At 42.6% G+C, this 17,240-nt stretch overlaps 1 long non-coding RNA gene across 1 annotated transcript; it reads right to left on the bottom strand.

Moving 5' to 3' along the window:
* Window positions 1-3,086: 3,086 nt before the first annotated feature.
* On the bottom strand, window positions 3,087-17,016 carry LOC124880730. Its single transcript, XR_007041438.1, has 5 exons — window positions 16,608-17,016; window positions 4,651-4,758; window positions 4,495-4,566; window positions 3,513-3,635; window positions 3,087-3,429 (listed from the first exon to the last, which is right to left on the bottom strand). It is a non-coding gene; the product is annotated as an uncharacterized LOC124880730 (long non-coding RNA).
* Between the last annotated feature and the right edge of the window lie 224 nt (window positions 17,017-17,240).

Raw genomic sequence — 17,240 nt, 5'->3', positions numbered from 1 at the left:
GGTGCTTTCACACTCGTGGTAGCATGAGACGGACTCTACAACCCACACAAGTGGCTCAGGTAGTGCAGCTCATCCAGGATGGCACATCAATGTGAGCTGTGGCAAGAAGGTTTGCTGTGTCTGTCAGCGTAGTGTCCAGAGCCTGGAGGAGCTACCAGGAGACAGGCCAGTACACCAGGAGACGTGGAGGAGGCCGTAGGAGGGCAACCACCCAGCAGCAGGACCGCTACCTCCACCGTTGTGCAAGGAGGAACAGGAGGAGCACTGCCAGAGCCCTGCAAGATGACCTCCAGCAGGCCACAAATGTGCATGTGTCTGCATAAACGGTTAGAAACCGATTCCATGAGGATGGTATGAGGGCCCGACGTCCACAAATGGGGGTTGTGCTCACAGCCCAACACCATGCAGGAAGCTTGGCATTTGCCAGAGAACACCAGGATTGGCAAATTCTCCACTGGCGCCCTGTGCTCTTCACAGATGAAAGCAGGTTCACACTGAGCACATGTGACAGACGTGACCGAGTCTGGAGACACCGTGGAGAGCAATCTGCTGCCTGCAACATCCTTCAGCATGACCGGTTTGGCAGTGGGTCAGTAATGGTGTGGGGTGGCACTTCTTCGGAGGGCCGCACAGCCCTCCATGTGCTCGCCAGAGGTAGCCTGACTGCCATTAGGTACCAAGATGAGATCCTCAGACCCCTTGTGAGACCATATGCTGGTCCAGTTGGCCCTGGGTTCCTCCTAATGCAGGACAATGCTAGACCTCATGTGGCTGGAGTGTGTCAGCAGTTCCTGCAAGATGAAGACATTGAAGCTATGGACTGGCCCGCCTGTTTCCCAGACCTGAATCCGATTGAGCACATCTGAGACATCATGTCTCGCTCCATCCACCAACGTCACGTTGCACCACAGACTGTCCAGGAGTTGGCAGATGCTTTAGTCCAGGTCTGGGAGGAGATTCCTCAGGAGACCATCCACCGTCTCATCAGGAGCATGACCAGGCGTTGTAGGGAGGTCATACAGACACCTGGAGGCCACACACAATACTGAGCCTCATTTTGACTTGTTATAAGGACATTACATCAAAGTTGGATCAGCCTGTAGTGTGTTTTTCCACTTTAATTTTGTGTGTGACTCTAAATCCAGGCCATTGATGATTTTTGTCTGATTTTGTTGTCAGCACATTCAACTTTGTACAGAACAAAGTATTCAATGAGAATATTTCATTTATTCAGATCTAGGATGTGTTAAGTGTTCCTTTTATTTTTTTTGAGCAATGTATATAGATATATATATATATCATATATATCTCTATTTAATAATATGAGTTTCCCTTTCTGAGATGACTGGCAGAAACTATTGCACTTTTATGCAATACTCTAATTTTCTGAGATGTACCTGTATATGTGAAAAAATGAAAGCTGAAGCAGAACTGGATCCTACCACATGTCAATAACCTACCAGTAAATCACCAAAGACTGGCTACCCAATTAAATGAAAAGTATTGAGCCAAGACAAGCCCTGAACTCATTAAATCAGAATCAGAATCAGAATCAGAAAAGCTTTATTGCCAAGTACGTTTTTGGACATACAAGGAATTTGTTTTGGCGTAGTCGGTGCAATACAGTACAAATTAAACAGTATAAACATATCTACAATATAATATAAATATATGTGCACAGTTTTAAGTGAGTGAGAGTAAATATAGAGCAGTATAAGATGCAAGAGCAATACAACAGTGCAGGTGATCATTGTGCAAGTAAAGCAGAAGTCCAAGCTGAGCGTTAATGTAACGCATAGAGTTACAAGTTACAAGTGTCCTGTCAGCAAAAAAAGGGGGGGTGTGGGGGAAAGGGACAGTGTCAGGGTGGTTTCCGGGCTTTGTTAACCAGGCTGGTGGCAGATGGGAAAAAACTGTTCTTGTGGCGTGAGGTTTTGGTCCGGATGGACCGCAGCCTCCTGCCAGAGGGGAGAGTCTCAAAGAGTCTGTGACCGGGGTGGGAGGGATCAGCCAGAATCTTCCCTGCCCGCTTCAGGGTCCTGGAGGTGTACAGTTCCTGGAGCGACAGTAGACTGCAGCCAATCACCTTCTCAGCAGACCGAATGACACGCTGCAGCCTGCCCTTATCCTTGGCTGTAGCAGCGGCGTACCAGATGGTGATGGAGGAGGTGAGGATGGACTCAATGATGGCTGTGTAGAAGTGCACCATCATAGTCTTTGGCAGGTTGAATTTCTTCAGCTGCCGCAGGAAGAACATCCTCTGCTGGGCTTTCTTGATGAGGGAGCTGATGTTTGGCTCCCACTTGAGATCCTGGGAGATGATGGTTCCCAGGAAGCGGAAAGATTCCACAGTGTCAATTGTGGAGTCACAGAGGGTGATGGGGGCAGGTGGGGCTGGGTTCTGCCTGAAGTTCACAACCATCTCCACTGTCTTTAGAGCGTTGAGCTCAAGGTTGTTCTGGCTGCACCAGTCCAACAGATGGTCCACCTCCCATCTGTACGCGGACTCGTCACCATCAGAGATGAGTCCGATCAGGGTGGTGTCGTCCGCAAACTTCAGAAGCTTGACAGACTGGTGACTGGAGGTGCAGCTGTTGGTGTACAGGGAGAAGAGCAGAGGAGAGAGAACACAGCCTTGGGGGGAACCGGTGCTGATGGTCAGGGAGTCAGAGACGTGCTTCCCCAGCCTCACGCGCTGCTTCCTGTCAGACAGGAAGTCAGTGATCCACCTGCAGGTGGAGTCGGGCACACTCAGCTGGGAGAGCTTCTCCTGTAGCAGAACTTATAAAATTATAAGTGGTGACTGGATACAGGCTGCACATGTAAGGAACCACTCAAACCGGGTTTAAATGCAATAAAACAAATGTATTTTCAAGACATAAATAGAAATAGGATTAAACATCAATATGTAAACATTTCTCAAATAATTAAATGTTTATTAGGATGTTTTAATTGATTCACTTGACTGCATAAGATGGGCTAAGGGGTCTAAAATGAATCCTTTGTGTTTGTTCTAAAAGTAGGACATGGCTGTCATATTTTTAAATAGACTTCTGACCCACATGCAGAAAATCAACAGGGTCAAAGGCAGTTTAACTAGATTTATTGACAGGTTCAGATTCAGGTAAGTAGTCAGGGTTTGGGCAGGTATTACTGCAGAAGGAAGGGTTGATGGTGAGCGTAGGATTCAAAAGGAGCAAAGATCTTGAGAAGGCTTAATCGGGCTGGTGCAGGATCCCTCCGGGAGGGAAATGGTCAAAGATCAATGAGGTACTTGGAATTCGTTAGCAGCTTGTTGGCTGAGGGCGGGCAGGACTTTAGCGGATCCCAGCCTTGGGGGTAGCTGGATGGTAGGATCTGATCAGCTTAGCAAAGATCTGAGGATTTGGTTCTCGGCCGAAGTGATCCGGTTCGTGGCAGGTAGGCAACCTTGTGGGGAAATAAACACAACCAGGAATTAGCTGGAGGTTTAGCAGGAAAAACAAACGTTCTATCATGGAGGCTCGAGGTACCACATAGTAAGACACTGAGGTGTCAACTGATCAGCCACCCGCTCCTTTTAAGCTTCAGCTGATGAGGTCCTGATGAAGTGCAGCTGCGCTGCCAGGCAGCTATGCAACTCGCTCTGCTCAGCCCTGCCCTCGAGAGAAGTTGTGACAGCATGAACAGTGAGAAAAAACATAGAACCTAAGGCAGATCTCTGACAATGGCAGAGTGATAAATATCATTATTTGCTAAACAGTTCGGTTTAGTCTTCAACTGGTCGGCAGAAAACTTACTAGATTCTACACAGTGGACCAATAATCTGTTATTTAAAATTAATACATACTATAGATCAGAAGTGCCCAAAGTGGGGCCCGCGGGCCAAAGTTGGCCCGTCGACCCTTTAACTTGGCCCACCAGAAGTTGCACTGGTGACAATGTTAATACTTCTTTGTTAATGAGCTCACACAATCATTCCTTCCATTGGCTTTTGAATCCCAAATCAGCCTCTCAAGAAACACACGTCGCAATGAGGATATGTCTCTGGACATTAAGGAGCAATTCAAAGCTAAAGCTTGTGAATATGTTGCCTATTCTTTGGTGTGTGATGAAAGCACGGACTTTTCGGATCCTGCACAACGTCTGGTTTTTATTCAGGGAGTGAGTGAAAACACAGAAATTACGCAGAAACTGGTTGGACTCGAGACACTGCTCAACACAACAAAAAGTAAAGATATGTTTGCAGCAGTTGAGCGAGTACTGGATACAAAGGGCTGAGCTGGGAGAAAATGGTTGGGATAACAACTGATGGAGCACCTGCCATGGTTGGAAGGAAAGCAGGTCTCGCCACACTAGTTTGCTAGAAGGTTGCCCAATGCGGAGGTAAGATTACACAAAACCACTGCATGCTTTACCAAGAACTATGTGCCAAATCAGTTAACTTGTGGGATGTGGTGCATGATGGTATTGCAATTATAAACTGCATACGCTCAAAAGCGATCTCACACTGACAATTCAGGGCCCTTTTGGAGGAGGTGAGCTGGCTGAGCCGCGGGGATGTCTTCAAATGTCATCGCGGAGTTTCTGACAAGCAAGAACAGTGACACTCAAGTCCCTTCAGATGACAAATCGTGTTCTGACGTGGCTTTACTGGTGGACAGCACTGACCTGCTCAACATCCTGAATATTCAGCTGCAAGGAAAGGAAGAGATCATCACTGAGCTGTTTGACCACTTAAAAGCCTTCAGGTCGAAGTTGCAGCTACTCTGTTGATATCTGTCAATACACACACACACACACTCATTGAATAGACATCGTAATAGACGTTCTTACGATTAAAACAGAGAGTAAGTCCTGCACCCTTTTTTTTTACTGTGTTGTGAAGGGACCGCTCTGTCTGCAGTACTTATACTTGATTGACAGGCAGGCACGCACGTTTTTTGTCTTTAATCTTCCACGTTCCTGTGGTGGTAGCAATGTTTATGATTTATTCAAGTGATGGTAGAGATTAAAGTTGGCAACATGCACCTCACATGATAAATGTGCAATTATTATTTTTAATATGTGAAATATGTTATTAGTAAGAGCACAAGTTTAACTGTACTTAACACTGCTTTACAGTTAAAATGTGTTGCTGTCGTTGGGGGTGTATACCTAGGAAAAGGAAAACGTTTTTAAGGACATAAAAACATTTATGTTGCAACATTTGTAATACCTATTGTAATGTTGCTTTAAGTCTAAGTAGCCATTTCACTTCTACTCAGGAAACCTTGCACACTTCCTTAGTCTGAGAGAGGTCCACTGCTGAATATACAGCACTTCTCAAGAACCTGGACCAGGAGTTTGAGTTGCGATTTGAGGACTTTTGGAAGGGTAGAGGTGACATGGAGCTGTTTTCCCAGCCCTGCAGGATAAGTGTAGACCCAGTGCCTAATCACATTCATATGGAGCTAAGTGAGTTTCAGTGTGATTCTGAGCAAAAGAATAAATTCATGTCATTAAGCCTTAAAGATTTCTACACATGTCTCATCAGAACGGTACCCAAGCATTAGAAAACATGAAAAGGTGATGTTATCTTGGCAGCACTTGCATCTGTGAACAGACCTTTAGTGTAATGAACCTTAAGTCCAAGCTCAGAAGAACTCTGACTGACCCACACCTACAGGACTTAATCCTCCTCTCAGTGAGTCAGCTGCAACCTGATTTTGAGAAACCAACATAAGCCAAAGACCAGCTTCATGTTTCTCTCTATTGGCATATTACTCTTGCTATTAAGTTGTTTTGCTGTTGGACATTTGCATTTTGTTTATTATATTATTACATTTTGCCTGCAGCCCTCTCATAGATTTCTATTTTGGTCTGGAAAAAGTTTGGGCACCCTTGCTATAGATAGACCATAAACTCCTCGCATTCAATAATTTTACTTTAAAGCCTGTGCATCTAAATGGATTATCTGAAAACTATAGCTGTAATGTTGAAACTACTAATGTAAAACCTTTGTAAACCCTTAGAAAAAATATGGCTGTTCCTCCGTATAAGCTCCTTTCATTTACACTGAACCAATTTTGAATGTAGATATTTAATACAGCTCATTGCAAATAATTCTGCTTGATGGGAGCAATTAAAATGTAGTCAGGGCAGATAAACCTGAAACAAGCTCCATTTGCCAAGGAGCTTAATCACAATGTGCTCAGAGCCAACATCCCTTTAAAATGTTCCTGTAATTAGCTGACTTGACCGATTGAAGATTTACAAAGAATGAGTCCCAACGGTTCACACAGATAAAGAGCCCCTTTAGATCCAACCACTCCAACAGAATCATTAAGAGAAACGGCAAGACACTCAGATGGGAAAGTGAGAAAGGGATTTTCTGCAGTAACAAAGGATATAGAATTAATGAAAGCCATGAACTTTTAGTCCATTAATCTGCCAGATAAGTACCAAAAACCAGATCTTCTAAATTTAACGCGAATACGTTTTTATAATTATAGAAACATCTACATGGATGAGAAATAAATATCTTCATCTCAAAAGAAAGAACTTGTATGAACAAAACTAACAGGGTGAAAGCTGGTTTTCCATCCAGGCTGTGATCAATAGCTCATATGCAGTTTGGCAGCACCGATTTAGATCCTTATCCATCCCAGCGGGATGGGGACTATCTGCACCAGCACACTTTAATCAGAGGGTGTTACTGGGAGTGTTGAGTCAACTGGGGGACAGAATGCACACTCATACACACATGATGAAGCCAATCAATCACTTTAATTGACCCAATGAATGACGGTGGGAAAAATTATGTCGGACGGCTCCGGGTGCACAAGCAGCAGGTGAAGCGTTTTGTGTGTTTGTGGGAGATGATTGCCACTGAATTGAACTGGAGGACATCCACATCCTGCGTTTTTAATGTGTCTGTAATAGACCTTCAAATAAAACTGAAGGTCACAGAGAAGCTCTGTGGTACAAATGGGTTTTGCTTGTGTGATGCAAGTCTATGCAAGGAAATAAAATCAGCTTTTCTCTGCCACTGCCACCAAGAAGTCCTGTAAAAAAGTCAAATTTTCTGAAATAACTTCAAACTTGAAAAAAATGTAACCTTTATCGAGTAGGCCTTTTCACAAGACAGTTCTGCAATACCGGAGCAAAGGTGAGCCAAAACAGCTTCAGGAAGACCAGGGAACACACCACACAAGGATAAAGTTCTGAAGATAATTAAACCTCCGTTAGGTTATAAAACAATTTGCCAAGAATTTAACATTTTAAAAAGTACTGTCAACCCATCTGCCGAAAACTGTAATTGGAGAAGCAGCCAAGAGGCCCATGGTAACTCTAGATGAGCTGCAGAGATCCACAGCTCAGGTGGCAGATTCTGTTGACAGGAAAACTATTATTTATGCACTTTACAAATTAGACTATTACGAAACTGTTGCAAGAAGAAAGCCATTGTTTTAGAAAAGCCAAAAGAAGTGCTATTTAAAGTTTGTTACAAGCCACATAGGAGAAAAACCACACTACATATCCCAAAATACACTGCAACCGCTAAATGGATGCACACTAGCTGCGTTTGTGGGAGACACAGCAAGGAAACTTGTGGCCATTTAGCAAAGAAATGACAAACACAAGTCAATGTATTCCCGACTGCACGTTTTGCTGATTAACTGAGCATGCTGTACAATACGTTCACAGAGCACATCACTATTTCTTAAAAAAAAACAAAAAAAAAAACTGTTCTGTTATTCAAGCATAAGAAGCAACTGCAAACATTCAGATGCCACAGTTTTTCGTATTCAACCGAAAAAGATACCCCAAACCTACCTCCAAGCTGTTCGAATGATCTGAATGGATCAGGACAAACCTGAGCAAACAACTGTTCTGTGATCAGGAAGAACAAGATGGCATAAAGAAGCCAAAGTACTGATGCACACATCCAAAGCGTTTAAAGCTCTATACCCAGCAGCAAATAATTAGCTAGTCATTAGAGATCAAACCCAGGAATGACATGAAGACCAGAGAAAAAAATGTCTTTAAATGTTGTCATGGAATAGAATACCTTAAATGTACAAATGTACAATGGGGCTAAAAGGCTGCTCCTTTACAGTGTGGAGATGATACGTATGTAAATATATAATAAATATATAAATGTATTATGTTTATAGCATTTTTCCCACATTACCTGAAAAACACAAAGTAAAAAAGATTTAGAAGTTTTCAGTAACTTTTTTCATCTGTTATGTATTCTGCTCTTGCATTGATAGAAATATCTATCATCCCTTTCCAAATTCATTTGTCTGATTAAACAATGACTAACTCTCATAAACATGTTTCCTGTTTGGCCGCAAGCGTTGAAGGTTTGAACCTGTTCTGTTATTGAGCTTGACACCCCTGATTTAGATTAAAATATGTTTGTGTTAGAATGGGCCAGTTCAAGTCAAGAACTAAATCCAATTGAGAAACTGTGGTAAGACTCTTAGGCCCGTATTCACAAAGAAGACTAAAAGTAGCTCCTACTGACCTCATTCTAAGTACAGGGGTTGGACACTGAAACTGAAACACCTGTCATTTTAGTGTGGGAGGTTTCATGGCCAAATTGGACCAGCCTGGTAGCCAGTCTTCATTGATTGCACAATGCACCAGTAAGAGCACAGTGTGAAGGTTCAATTAGCAGGGTAAGAGCACAGTTTTGCTCAAAATATTGAAATGCACACATTATTATGGGTGACATACCAAAGTTCAAAAGAGGACAAATTGTTGGTGCACGTCTTGCTGGCGCATCTGTGACCAAGACAGCAAGTCTTTGTGATGTATCAAGAGCCACAGTATCCAGGGTAAAGTCAGCATACGACCAAGAAGGATGAACCACATCCAACAGGATTAACTGTGAACGCAAGAGGAAGTTGTCTTAAAGGGATGTTCAGGTGCTAACCCGGATTGTATCCAAAAAAAATAAAACCATGGCTGCCCAAATCATGGCAGAATTAAATGTGCACCTCAACTCTCCTGTTTCCACCAGCTCCACAGGGTCAATATACACGGCCAGGCTGCTATAGCCAAATCTTTGGTCACTCATGCCAATGCCAAACGTCGGTTTCAATGGTGCAAGGAGCGCAAATCTTGAGCTGTGGACAATGTGAAACATGTATTGTTCTCTGATGAGTTCACCTTTACTGTTTTCCCCACATCCGGGAGAGTTATGTTGTGGAGAAGCCCCAAAGAAGCATACCACCCAGACTGTTGCATGCCCAGAGTGAAGCATGGGGGTGATGGTTTGGGCTGCCATATCATGGCATTCCCTTGGCCCAATACTTGTGCTAGATGGGCGCGTCACTGCCAAGGACTACCGAACCATTCTTGAGGACCATGTGCATCCAATGGTTCAAACATTGTATCCTGAAGGCGGTGCCCTGTATCAGGATGACAATGCACCAATACACACAGCAAGACTGGTGAAAGATTGGTTTGATGAACATGAAAGTGAAGTTGAACATCTCCCATGGCCTGCACAGTCACCAGATCTAAATATTATTGAGCCACTTTGGGGTGTTTTGGAAGAGCGAGTCAGGAAACGTTTTCCTCCACCAGTATCACGTAGTGACCTGGCCACTATCCTGCAAGAAGAATGGCTTAAAATCCCTCTGACCACTGTGCAGGACTTGTATATGTCATTCCCAAGACGAATTGACGCTGTATTGGCCGCAAAAGGAGGCCCTACACCATACTAATAAATTATTGTAGTCTAAAACCAGGTGTTTCAGTTTCATTTTCCAACCCCTGTAACTGTGCGGCCAACTAACGATGTTGTAGAGGACCGCACTGGGTTAATTCAGTGAATTTCGACTGTCAGACGCGTGCTTCAAATACTCTCCACACCACTTCTTGTATATTGCAACCATCAATTTATCCCACTTTAACTGCCATACTTCTCTTTACAAGACTGACACATACTGACCAGGCTAAACCATACGACGGTGCCAACAATAAAACAAAGTCATGTCACGGTCAACAGAAATTACGACCACCACCGGCGCACCCATTTCCTGATACATACAGTACAGACCAAAAGTTTGGACACACCTTCTCATTGAAAGAGTTTTCTTTATTTTCATGACTATGAATATTGTAGCTTCACACTGAAGGCATCAAAACTATGAATTAACACATGTGGAATTATATACTGAACCAAAAAGTGTGAAACAACTGAAAATACAGGTCTTTCTCAAAATATTAGCATATTGTGATAAAGTTCATTATTTTCCATAATGTCATGATGAAAATTTAACATTCATATATTTTAGATTCATTGCACACTAACTGAAATATTTCAGGTCTTTTATTGTCTTAATACGGATGATTTTGGCATACAGCTCATGAAAACCCAAAATTCCTATCTCACAAAATTAGCATATCATTAAAAGGGTCTCTAAACGAGCTATGAACCTAATCATCTGAATCAACGAGTTAACTCTAAACACCTGCAAAAGATTCCTGAGGCCTTTAAAACTCCCAGCCTGGTTCATCACTCAAAACCCCAATCATGGGTAAGACTGCCGACCTGACTGCTGTCCAGAAGGCCACTATTGACACCCTCAAGCAAGAGGGTAAGACACAGAAAGAAATTTCTGAATGAATAGGCTGTTCCCAGAGTGCTGTATCAAGGCACCTCAGTGGGAAGTCTGTGGGAAGGAAAAAGTGTGGCAGAAAACGCTGCATAACGAGAAGAGGTGACCAGACCCTGAAGAAGATTGTGGAGAAGGGCCGATTCCAGACATTGGGGGACCTGGGGAAGCAGTGGACTGAGTCTGGAGTAGAAACATCCAGAGCCACCGTGCACAGGCGTGTGCAGGAAATGGGCTACAGGTGCCGCATTGCCCAGGTCAAGCCACTTTTGAACCAGAAACAGCGGCAGAAGCGCGTGACCTGGGCTATAGAGAAGCAACACTGGACTGTTGCTCAGTGGTCCAAAGTACTTTTTTCGGATGAATGCAAATTCTGGATGTCATTCGGAAATCAATGTGCCAGAGTCTGGAGGAAAACTGGGGAGAAGGAAATGCCAAAATGCCAGAAGTCCAGTGTCAAGTACCCACAGTCAGTGATGGTCTGGGGTGCTGTGTCAGCTGCTAGTGTTGGTCCACTGTGTTTTATCAAGGGCAGGGTCAATGCAGCTAGCTATCAGGAGATTTTGGAGCACTTCATGCTTCCATCTGCTGAAAAGCTTTATGGAGATGAAGATTTCATTTTTCAGCACGACCTGGCACCTGCTCACAGTGCCAAAACCACTGGTAAATGGTTTACTGACCATGGTATCACTGTGCTCAATTGGCCTGCCAACTCTCCTGACCTGAACCCCATAGAGAATCTGTGGGATATTGTGAAGAGGACGTTGAGAGACTCAAGACCCAACACTCTGGATGAGCTAAAGGCCGCTATCGAAGCATCCTGGGCCTCCATAAGATCTCAGCAGTGCCACAGGCTGATTGCCTCCATGCCACGCCGCATTGAAGCAGTCATTTCTGCAAAAGGATTCCCGACCAAGTATTGAGTGCATAACTGTACATGATTATTTGAAGGTTGACGTTTTTTGTATTAAAAACACTTTTCTTTTATTGGTCGGATGAAATATGCTAATTTTGTGAGATAGGAATTTTGGGTTTTCATGAGCTGTATTCCAAGATCATCCATATTAAGACAATAAAAGACCTGAAATATTTCAGTTAGTGTGCAATGAATCTAAAATATATGAATGTTAAATTTTCATCATGACATTATGGAAAATAATGAACTTTATCACAATATGCTAATATTTTGAGAAGGACCTGTAGGTTCTTCAAAGTAGCCACCTTTTACTTTGATTACTGCTCCGCACACTCTTGGCATTCTGTTGATGAGCTTCAAGAGGTAGTCACCTGAAATGGTTTTCCAACAGTCTTGAAGGAGTTCCCAGAGATGCTTAGCACTTGTTGGCCCTTTTGCCTTCACGCTGAGGTCCAGCTCACCCCAAACCATCTCGATTGGGTTCAGGTCCGGTGACTGTGGAGGCCAGGTCATCTGGCGCAGCACCCCATCACTCTCTTTCTTGGTCAAATAGCCCTTACACAGCCTGGAGGTGTGTTTGGGGTCATTGTCCTGTTGAAAAATAAATGATGGTCCAAATAAACACAAACCGGATGGAATAGCATGCCGCTACAAGATGCTGTGGTAGCCATGCTTGTTCAGTCTGCCTTCAATTTTGAATAAATCCCCAACAGTGTCACCAGCAAAGCACCCCCACACCATCACACCTCCTCCTTCATGTTTCACGGTGGGAACCAAGCATGTTGAGTGCATCCGTTCACCTCTTCTGCGCCGCACAAAGACACGGTGGTTGGAAGCAAAGATCTCAAACTTGGACTCATCAGACCAAAGCACAGATTTCCACTGGTCTAATGTCCATTCCTTGTGTTCTTTAGCCCAAACAAGTCTCTTCTGCTTGTTGCCTGTACTCAGCAGTGGTTTCCTAGCAGCTATTTTACCATGAAGGCCTGATTCACACAGTCTCCTCTTAACAGTTGTTCTAGAGATGTGTCTGCTGCTAGAACTCTGTGTGGCATTGACCTGTTCTCTAATCTGAGATGCTGTTAACCTGCGATTTCTGAGGGTGGTGACTCGGATGAACTTATTGTCCGCAGCAGAGGTGACTCTTGGTCTTCTTTTCCTGGGGCGGTCCTCATGTGAGCCAGTTTCTTTGTAGCGCTTGATGGTTTTTGCGACTGCACTTGGGGACACTTTCAAAGTTTTCCCAATTTTTCGGACTGACTGACCTTCATTTCTTAAAGTAATGATGGCCACTTGTTTTTCTTTACTTAGCTGCTTTTTTCTTGCCATAATACAAATTCTAACAGTCTATTCAGTAGGACTATGAGCTGTGTACTGTATCCACCTCCTGCACAACCCAACTGATGGTCCCAACCCCATTTATAAGGCTTGAAATCCCACTTATTAATAAACCTGACAGGGCACACATGTGACGTGAAAACCATTTCAGGTGACTACCTCTTGAAGCTCATCAACAGAATGCCAAAAGTGTGTGTAGCAGTAATCAAAGCAAAAGGTGGCTACTTTGAAGAACCTAGAATACAAGACATATTTTCAGTTGTTTCACACTTTTTTGTTCAGTATATAATTCCACATGTTAATTCATAATTTTGATGCCTTCAGTGTGAAGCTACAATATTCATAGTCATGAAAATAAAGAAAACTCTTTGAATGACAAGGTGTGTCCAAACTTTTGGTCTGTACTGTACAAAAACCAGTATGGCTCCCATTCATACCTTAGTGACAGTCACGCCCACCTCGACACACCCACCGCCCAAGTGTCAAAGCCATGTGCTCCTGCCACATCAATAATTACTTATTTCAATCATATTACATTCCGGCCACTAATTATTAGAAAAATAATTATCTGAAATCTTAATACTGTAAGAGACAAACCTAAGAAACAGATTAAAATAGGTTTGATACTGAGCAAATTTATGATTATTTTTCTTTTTGACTAAGTAATCAACTAGAGAAAAGGAAGTCACTGGTGATCAGAACGGAAAGGAAAAGTCGTTAAATGTTCATGGCGTCTCCGCCTCTTGAAACAGACACAACTTGGTAATAGGACTTTCCAGGTAGTTTGTCTTTCTCTTGATGTGAACTGATCGCACTAGTCCTCCTTTATCCAGAACAATGTTCACAACTCTATCCATTACACCGTTCAAGATTTTCAACTGAGACTCTCTCAGCATAGCCCTTGGAAATTATATCATTCATGAAGTTAGTATAGTCAGAAAGAAATTGATGATTTTTGGTAAACTTCCTTCTGAGATTCAAAACACGCTGTTCAGCCACTTTTTCCATCCAAGAATCATCTTAACTGCGTAGGGGCCTCCATTTTGACTTCGGATGACATGCCATGGCTCCAGCGCTTTAGGCACTTTGGTCCCAATGAGCAAATCAACTCCTGAATTGATTTCAGTCATCTTCAAATTTTTCAGATGTGGCCATCTTTCGAGGTCTTCTTGGTGGGGGATGTTGCTGTAATGAACAGGCATGCTTCTCTGTGTGAATAAGTCAGGTATTTCACAAAAGATGTCTTCATTCAGCCCAGCAATCTAGAAATCTGACACAATGTTGCTTCCAACCACCTTTTCTTGACCCATCGTCCGTAAAAGGATGCTTGTATGTCTCCCAGTGACATATAATCTGTTCATCAGTTCTTCAGTACAGAATGATGCAGAGCTTCCAGGATCTAAAAAAGCATATGTTATTATTGTCTTCTGGTTCTTTGTAGACTTCACTCCGACTGGTAAAATAGAGAGAGTACAGCCATGCTCACCGGCCCCAGTTAGACCACTGGACTGAGCAGAAATGGAGGCACTTCCACCTGTTGTCTCCACTTCTTTTTCTTTGGAGAAGACATGAAGCATGGTGGGATGTCTAAACATACACACTTTACAGTATTGTCGGCTTTTACAGTCTTTGCTGATGTGCCCAGTGCATAAACAGCCAAAACACACCCCATTTTCTTTCAGAAATGTCAATTTCTCCCCATGTGTATTCCTCTCCAGTAGAGGGCATGTGTCCAAGGAATGTCCAGCTCCACAAAATAAACAACTCTTTATAACAGCTGTCTCCTGTACTTTCTTTACTTCAAGTTCAGCTTTCTTCTGCATATCTCCAACAATAGTAGCAAAACTACTTCCTTTTATCTTTAATCGCTGCTGTGATTTATAAATTCCAACAACCTTCTTTGGTCTAGATAAGGAGTCTTGAATATTACCAAAAAGTGGATCACTGGCGATCTTCACTTGCCTTTCTACAAACCGAACAATGTCATTGAAAGTTACTCTTCTTTTGAACTTCTCCTGTAAATCACACATCATTTCTCCATCTGTCCCGCAGTTTAAAGGGCAGTTTTTTATGATTGTTTGCATATTGGCAGAAACATCCATCTCATGCATACAGCCATTGTTTTCCATCACATTACAGCATTCCCTGAGCAAAAAGCTGAATGCTTGTAAAGCCTTTACGTCTTCTGCTTGCAAAGCAGGCCATGACAAGACTTCATTCATGTATGCAGCAATTATCTTCAATGAACAACCAAAATGTTCTTGAAGTAAAGATTTAGCTTTAGCATATCCAGAATCACTAGGCCTATGAACACAACTTCTTACTAGGTCATGAGGCTGACCTCTAGTGTACTGCTCCAAGAACTATAAACAATCTTTGACACTGTGCGCCTTTGTTTCAATGCTGTGTTCAAACGCTGTCATGAATGTCTTAAATTGGAGTGGATCACCATCAAATATTGGTATGTCCCGTTTTGGCAGAAAAAATAAAGATTGTTGATTTACAACTAAGCTCGTACTTTCATTCTGCCTTTCCAACACACTTAACAGTTGTTTATTTTTATCAGCTGACAATTAATTTTTATGATGTGATGGTTGTGGCTGTATTTGATGAAACATTCGTTGAGTCGGGACTTCAACTTGTGTTGTTTTTATCTTCACCTGGTCAGTCAATGTGTCTGGATTTTGTCTAACTTTTGTGTCTTTAGGTCGTTTACCCAAATAAGAATAGGACTGAAAGGTTGGAGCTTTGTTATGACAGTCAGTTCCAGCTGCTGTAGGTACAAATGTATCTGCATCACCATTCAACATTTGAGATCTTTTATTTTTACGCTCAAAATATGAATTCATGCCATCAGACCTAATCTGTGCAGCACTAATTACTTGAGAACAGACAGGGCCCTGGAACACTTTAACTTTAGCCATCGAGGCTGCAATTTCAATCTCCAAATCCAGTTCTTCTTTCTTTCTCCTTAGCTGTTCCTTCTGTTCCTCTAAAGCATATTTTTCTTTCAACAGCTTGTGTCGTGCCTTTAATGCAGCCATATCTGCTTCTGCTTTAACACGAGCTGAAGATGTAGAAAACAGAGAGGACTTAATTCTTAATGAACGACTTCCTCTTGACCTTTTGCTGTCAACATTAGAAACACTGTCACTTGGCTTAACATCATCCTCAACATCACCATTTTCATCACACTCTAAATGCTGAAAAACTAAAGGTGCATTAATCTCTTTATTTACACAGGGTTCAAAACTGGTCAATTGAACCTGATCTAAATCAGCTTCTTCACCGGTTTGAGCTGCATTGTTGAGTTGTTCTGCACCTGAAAGCCATGTTTCAACTTCTTGTATAAATTCAGAATTATATTTACACAGGCTTGAAAACCAAGTGTTTTGTTTTTCTTGTTCTTCAACAGGACACAGTGGAATAACAGACTCATACAGCTGTTTTGCATTCTCAAGCAATAATTTTAAATCATCACAATGAGACTGAACACTCTCAAGATTTCCTTCATTTTTAAGAAGCTCTTTAATAATGTTTATTTCTCCTTTGATTTTATGAACCATTGATTTGACATCCTTTTGAAGGTTCTCAATTTTATTTTGTAATGTTTTAACAGTTCATTTTGATCGCCTTTTTTCATCTTTACCGCTTACAACGGAACTTGATTTAGATCCAGCTGACTCTATTTTCCGTTGTTTGTCTTTAACAATTCCTCTTCAGACAAAGCGACTCAGTGCGTGTGTATTTGTCCATACCTCAGCTCCAGCGGACTTGATTGAGCTGCAGTGAAGGAATCTCATTCAATTAACTGATGACGCTGCGCTCCATGCGCCATTACCGTTTCCAACCTGTTCCAAGCAGAAGCGAAAAATCCAGACTTGCCTTTCCAATAAGCCGCTCATTCAAACTGTCAGTTTCTGTTGACGATAACTGTGCGGCAAACTAACGATGTTGTAGAGGACCGCACTGGGTTAACTCGGTGAATTTCGACTGTCAGACGCGTGCTTCAAATACTCTCCAGGCCGCTTCTTGTATGTTGCAACCATCAATTTATTCCACTTTAACTGCCATACTTCTCTTTACAGGACTGACACATACTGACCAGGCTAAACCATACAACGGTGCCAACAATAAAACGAAGTCATGTCACGGTCAACAGAAATTACGACCACCACCGGCGCACCCACTTCCTGATACATACAAAAACCAGTATGGCTCCCATTCATACCTTAGTGACAGTCATGCCCACCTCGACACACCCACCACCCAAGTGTCAAAGCCATGTGCTCCTGCCACATCAATAATTACTTATTTCAATCATATGGCTCTTACACTAAGAAAAATCTTAGAATTTCTCTAATTCTAAGATTTTTCTAAAAATGTCCCCT

This window comes from Girardinichthys multiradiatus, chromosome 14 (assembly GCF_021462225.1).
Source record: "Girardinichthys multiradiatus isolate DD_20200921_A chromosome 14, DD_fGirMul_XY1, whole genome shotgun sequence".
In the NCBI taxonomy this organism is placed as follows: Eukaryota; Metazoa; Chordata; class Actinopteri; order Cyprinodontiformes; family Goodeidae; genus Girardinichthys; species Girardinichthys multiradiatus.
This window is presented reverse-complemented; position numbering and strand designations above follow the sequence as displayed.